Source organism: Pseudorca crassidens, chromosome 15 (assembly GCF_039906515.1).
Source record: "Pseudorca crassidens isolate mPseCra1 chromosome 15, mPseCra1.hap1, whole genome shotgun sequence".
In the NCBI taxonomy this organism is placed as follows: domain Eukaryota; kingdom Metazoa; phylum Chordata; class Mammalia; order Artiodactyla; family Delphinidae; genus Pseudorca; species Pseudorca crassidens.
Genome location: NC_090310.1, coordinates 36,483,277 through 36,489,927, shown reverse-complemented (window position 1 = coordinate 36,489,927; position 6,651 = coordinate 36,483,277).

Below are 6,651 nucleotides of genomic sequence, written 5' to 3'. Positions count from 1 at the left end.
GGCATGTGGGACCTTCCCAGACCAGGGCTCAGAACCCGTGTCCCCTGCATTGGCAGGCAGATTCTCAACCACTGCGTCACCAGGGAAGCCCAAACATCAGTAATATTTTTAAAATCTACTTCTTTGCCCAACTCGGTCTCAACAGAGAGAACTACCATTTTTGACAATTTCTCTCAATCAACCGAAGCTCTTTAAATACTATTAAATTAACATCCATCTTACTGATCTTGTCTTTAAATTTTTGATATTTTGTTCGAAGATTTCTTGCACTAATTTTGCTTTTAAAACCACTGCATTGAAATATGATTTATCTTGAATATTAAGCTTTTGGGGACCCCTGGAGCTTTGCACCTCCATTGCCATCCCCTCAGTGTCAAGAGTCTTCCGCACGTAAGAGGACTTCCCTATTCTGGCCCCTCACGCGCAGGCGCAGCGCGGGAGGCGCAGACTCGGCGGACCTCTTTCCCCGAAGCGCTGCACACGCCCTCGACCGACCGGGACCAATCAGAGGCTGCGTTGTATGGCTCTCCTTGCCCCGACCCTTGCAGACCTTTCTTTAATTATCCAATAATAGCGGACCAGCGCCCCCACCCCCACACCCCACGTGCTCCTGCCCAATTAGAAAGGAGGGGGCGGGGCCTCAGCTCTGCACAATCTCTTTGGGAAAGCGCAACTGCGTCATTCACCGAAAGTACTGCGGGCTGGGAGCTCCAGTAAGGAGCGGGTGTTCTGCGTTGCAGTAAGTGGCTCTGACTCTTTACCCCGAAATGGTATAAGGAGAAACTCAGGGGTTGGTGCCCGCCAAACCTGGGCAACTGGCGGGTCCCATGAGCCTTCCACATTTCACCTGATCCCGGTCCTTTTGGTCTCTGCCCCTTCTGTCTGCCCTTCCCGGTTAGGATGGGTCACGAGGTGTTCAAGATTCTTGTCTCTTGCTTCCACAGGCTGGGACCGTTGGAAGTCAAGGTCTGACTTCCAATCCGGAAATCCTTTCAAAAAGCGAGGTTGGCTGGGAAGCCAGTATCGCAAAAACAGGTGTACCCATCTTAGATTAAAGGCTCCTTTTACTCCAGTGCTGAGCCCTTGCTACTACTCAGTGTGATCCGAGGACCAGGCATCATTGCCTGGCTGATTGTTAGAAATGCGTAATCTCAGGCTCCATTCCAGACTTCCTGAGTCAGAATCTTCACTTTAACAACATTGCAGGTGATTTCTATGCACGTTAATGTTTGAGAATCGTTGTTTTAAGCTTCCCAAGATTTTTAGTCTAGGAGGCAATGTTGATGTATGTAATTGGCTGGTTCTGCAGACGTAAAGGAGATGTTAAGATTTGAGCCTTGTGAGTCAGACTCGGGATATTTATGACATCCCAGGCATCACCTACTACTTAATCAAGATGATATAGGTAGAAAACCTATGGTGAGCATGGGTATCTTGGAATGTGCAGAAGTATTCAGGAAAGGAAAACCAACCGATGTACACAGGAAGTGCTTAATCAACCTGAGGTTGAAAGATTAATAGGACAGACACAAGAGGGAAGAGATATGGGAACATATGTATATGTATAGCTGATTCACTTTGTTATAAAGCAGAACCTAACACACCATTGTAAAGCAATTATACTGCAATAAAGATGTTAAAAAAAAAGACTAATAGGATGTGTGTTAGGGATGAATGGATCTATTCATCAACTTGGCATCCCACCAACATCGTTTCTAACCAAGGAACTCACTTTATAATAAAAGGAATGTGGTAGACAGTTGTCAAGATGGTCCCCAGCGATCCTAGTCTTGTGTAATCCCTTCACATCCTGAATTGGGCTGACTTTGTGTCTTAATCCATTCGGGCTTCTGTAGCAAAATACCATGGACTGGGGGCTTCCCTGGTGGCACAGTGGTTAAGAATCTTCCTGCCAATGCAAGGGACATGGGTTTGAGCCCTGGCCTGGGAAGATCTCACATGCCACGGAGCAACTAAGCCCATGTGCCACAACTACTGAGCCTGAGCTCTAGGGCCTGCAAGACACAACTACTGAGCCCACATGCCACAACTACTGAAGCCTGCACACCTAGAGCCCGTGCTCCGCAACAAGAGAAGCCACGACAATGAGAAGCCCGTGCACCACAACGAAGAGTAGCCCCCACTCAGCGCAACTAGATAAAATACCTGCACAGCAACGAAGACCCAGCACAGCCAAAACCATGGACTAGGTAGCTTATACATAACAGAAATTTATTTTTCACAGTTCTGGAGGCTGGAAAGTCCAAAATCAAGATGCTGGCACATTTGTTGTCTTGTGAGAGCCCACTTCCTGGTTCATAGATAGCGGTTCCATCTCACATGGTGGAAGGGACAAGGGAGCTTTCTCAGGCCTCTTTTATAAGGGTACTAATCCTGTTGGTGAGGGCTCTCCCCTCATGACCTAATCACTTCCCAAAGGCTTCAACTCCTAATACCATCACCCTGGGGGTTGGGATTTCAACATATGAATTTTGTGGGGACACATTCAATCCGTAGCACTGTGTGAACTATAGGATGTTGTGGAAATGTTGCTGTTTAACTTCTGGAGCTCCCTCATAAAAGATATTGTGGCTTGTATCTTGCTGTCTTGAATCACTTGCTCAGGGGGAAACCAGCTACTTTGTTACGAGGACCTATCAAGTTAGCTTTATGGAGAAGTCCACGAGAGGAACTGAGGCTTCCTGCCAATAGCAATGTGAAGGAGCCATCTTGGACACTCATCCTCCACCCACGGTCAAGCTTTCAGATGACTGAGCCCCTGCAGATAACTTAACTGCAATCTCATGAGAAGCCCTGATCCAGAACCATTCAGCTAAACCATTACCAGATTCCCGACCCATAGGAACTGTGTGAGATAAATGTTTACTGTTTTAAGTTGCAAAGTTTTGGTGTAACTTGTTACTTGACAATAGATGACTAATACAAGGGATAAGGCTAGTGTCCATAGGATTCTTTGGCATTTACTTTCTTTTTTTTAAAGGACTTTGGGGGGAAATTTAAAAAATACATTCATTTGGCTGCACAGGGTCTTAATTGTGACAGGCAGGGTCTTCGTTGTGGTGTGTGGGATCTTTAGTTGGGGCATGCTGGATCTTTAGTTGCAGCATGTGGGATCTAGTTCCCTGACCAGGGATCAAACCTGGGGCCCCTGCATTGGGAGCACGGAGTCTTAACTGCTGGACCACCAGGAAAGTCCGAGCATTTACTTTTACACCATCACCAGAAGCAGTTGACCTTATGGAACAGAGAAATGGTCTTTTAAAGACTCAATTTTGGTACCTCAATTTTTGATGTTACCCTGTAAGCTTAGGGTGCTGTTTTACAGGATATAGTATAAGTTTCATACCAGTGGACAATATGTGCTGAACTTTCTCCCAACCAGGAATTTATGGGGCAAGGAAACAAGAGGTAAAAGTGGGCACCTCTTTTTGTAATACCTAATGATCTACTTGCAAAATTTTGCTTTTTATCCCAGCAACACTGGGCTCTGAAGAGACTTCTTGCTGGCCAATTTGGGCTCCTTTTGCTACTTGGATAAACTGACCAAGAGGAGATTCTAATATTGTTATAACTTTGACTATCAGTAGAAAATAGTTTTTCTGCTACACAGTGGTAGCAGAGAGGATAATGGATGGAAAGATCTCCTTGAGAGGATTCTGGAATTGCCATGTCCAGTGATGGCAGTTAATGAAAGACTAGGACAGTCTTATATGGGCAAGATCATAAGGATGTCAGATCTCTCCCACATGAGAATTAAAGTCACTATTCAGATTTTTAAAATCTTGCGTAGCTGAGATGCTGGCTAAAGATAAAGGGAACATGAATTAGATTGTAGTTAAGGAACATTATTAATATCAATTAATTGTTCATGACTACCTGTGGAAATGAAGATTACATTATCAGTCATATTTTCCTCCTTCCTTTGTTACCTATATATTTATGTATTTTAGCTACCTAGCTTTCTTCTTTTCTCTCCCTTCCTCCCTCTGTTTTACATATACATAGGATATGTAGTTATTGGTTAGCTTTCAGGTTTGATTCCGAAGTTATAGAATGTCAGGATGGGATCATGACTGGATCAGGAAAGATCTTGGTTTGGGACCTGGATACAGTAACTGATGGGATTTTGAGTTGTTCCCCTGTTGTGAGAAGGATAGTTGTATTATGTTAGACCAGAGAATTTATGTTAGACCAGAGAATTGCTATTCTACTGAAGGGTAAGTTGGTAAGAGGGATGTGTGTTAATGTTATACAACTGGAGGGGTGGATTCTAGTGGGCATTTATCTTGTTTTTTGGCTTCCCAACTTCTGTGACCCCTTCCAAAGCTCAGGTAATACCCTACTTCATCATTCTTGTTGGGAAGAAAAGCCTACTTCTTCCTGTATCACAGGAAACCCTGAATAACTTATCTTACAGCCCCTGTAGCAGCTAAGCTGTGGGCATGTGCCTACCCATTAGATATCCTGACTCAGCCTTTGACACAAAGAAAGGGAGACACGGAGGAAATTTTTCTAGCAGTGGCAGCCATTGCAGCAAAATGGATCCCCGGGTAACAGTGCTACTGGTGGCACCCTATGTCCAGTGGCTAGCTGTGTCAGAGCCATGAACTGTAAGATTTATGCTTGGAGGCAGCAGGAACATGCTAATCAAACCTGTGCTGTGGTATGATTTGGGCACCGAGTGACCTCCTGAGCCTGCTTCTCCAGTTGCTCCGTGGTTTTGAAGTATGAGCTATCATTTTCAAGAAATCCTTTTCTGCTTAATCAGCATGACTTTGGTTTTATTATTTTCGTCTAAGAACTACCACAATGTAACCAATCATCAGAAAAGGACTTGAACCCTGAACTGGGCCACCACTAGTACTCTTTCCATCTCATCATTATTTCTCTCTCTGTGTGTGCATTTTTGGCCTTTCTGCATAGACTTTTGCTTCTCCATCTATGGGGCAGTCAGGAGAGAGTTGCAAGCTTCTGGATTTCCACATCCAGGCCAAGTCATACTGAGAATGACCCACAGGTCCGCAGCCTCAGTGCCAGGTTCCCAAATCCAATCGTGAATCCTCACTGGGCAGGAGGTGGTGGACTATAAATTGGGCTGCTGGAGCTCACACCCCTGTGACTCTGTGGATTGGGGACCATCCTCAGAAAAGGGTGATCCACTGTGAGCTGCAAAGACATCTCCAAAGAAGTCTACTCTGGGAGCCTGGAGTTTCTCAATCCTGGTATGCTGTGCTCTCTGATACATCTCTCCCACGAGGCTAATCCTTTACATCAAATGCTTTACAGGATTAAGCACAACTCTGTACTTCCACCCCCACCCAACCCCAGCATCCCCGTCTGCAAATGCATCACTAGCTCTAATCAGTAAATGACTGGATAGATATTAGGGGTTGACTCAGATAACACTGCAATAACCCCAGTTTCTGAGCTAAGAAAATGAGAAGAAAAATCTTTTAATAACTGAACTTTCAAATACATAAACATAAGCCCAGATCAGCAAGGTGATGAATTTGGAAATCTCAGGGAGTTTTCTCTGGGACTTCTTCCACCCAGATTGCTTTATCTCCAAGTTTTGACCCAGGAGTTAGATCATATGCTTTGGCATTCATCATGGTTGGGCTCATGGGGACCAGGAAATAGGTGGGACAATTACTTTCTGCTTGTCTCTAATAAGGCTCTCAGGGAATCTGGTCCCAGTGGCCATGGAGGCTACTGTAAATATCCATCTCTGATACCCCCAAACATCCTGCACGGAGAGCTAAGGCCATGAATCTCCGCTCCTCATTTGCTTAGGACCTACCTATATTTCCAAGATTTTCCAAACCTTATAATAAAGAGGAGCACTGTCCAGTTCCTCAAAGGTGAAGAACACTTGATAGCAACAGCACGAACTTCTCCCAGGTAAGATTGTAACAGTGGGGATGTCAATATTTCTTTACTTATGGGTGAAGTTCTTTTTTAAAAAAAAATTAATTTATTTATTTTAGGCTGCGTTGGGTCTTCTTTTTTGCGCGTGGGCTTTCTCTAGTTGCGGCGAACAGGGGCTACTCTTCATGTGGTGTTTGGGCTTATCATTGCAGTGGCTTCCCTTGTTGCGGAGCACGGGTTCTAGGCATGCGGGCTTCAGTAGTTGTGGCTCACGGGCTGTAGAGCGCAGGCTCAGTAGTTGTGGTGCGTGGGTTTAGCTGTTCTAAGGCATGTGGGATCTTTCCGGACCAGGGCTCGAACCCATGTCCCCTGCATTGGCAGGTGGATTCTTAATCACTGTGCCACTAGGGAAGTCCCCGGTGAAGTTCTCTGAAGAACCTCCTTTGTTAAATCTTCCAGATCCAGGGAGTAGTAGTAAAAGTCCTGAATCCCTCATCTGTTGCTTGTGATAAACCCAGTACCAATGAGCTGTTTCTCTTCTCTCTACGATCTACTAAGTGGGCAAAAGCCTGGGAATGTTCATAGAGATGCACATAATGTCAGGGAAGGACTGTGTATGTGCCTGTGTGTTGTTTTTATGTTGTATTTCATATAATTAAAAAAATTAGTCCAGTGGAACCAGCATCATCTAGGACTGGAGGTCGGAAGTTGAGGGTTTAGGGGTTAGGGGCAGATTCTGACTGAGCAACTTTAATGTAGGTT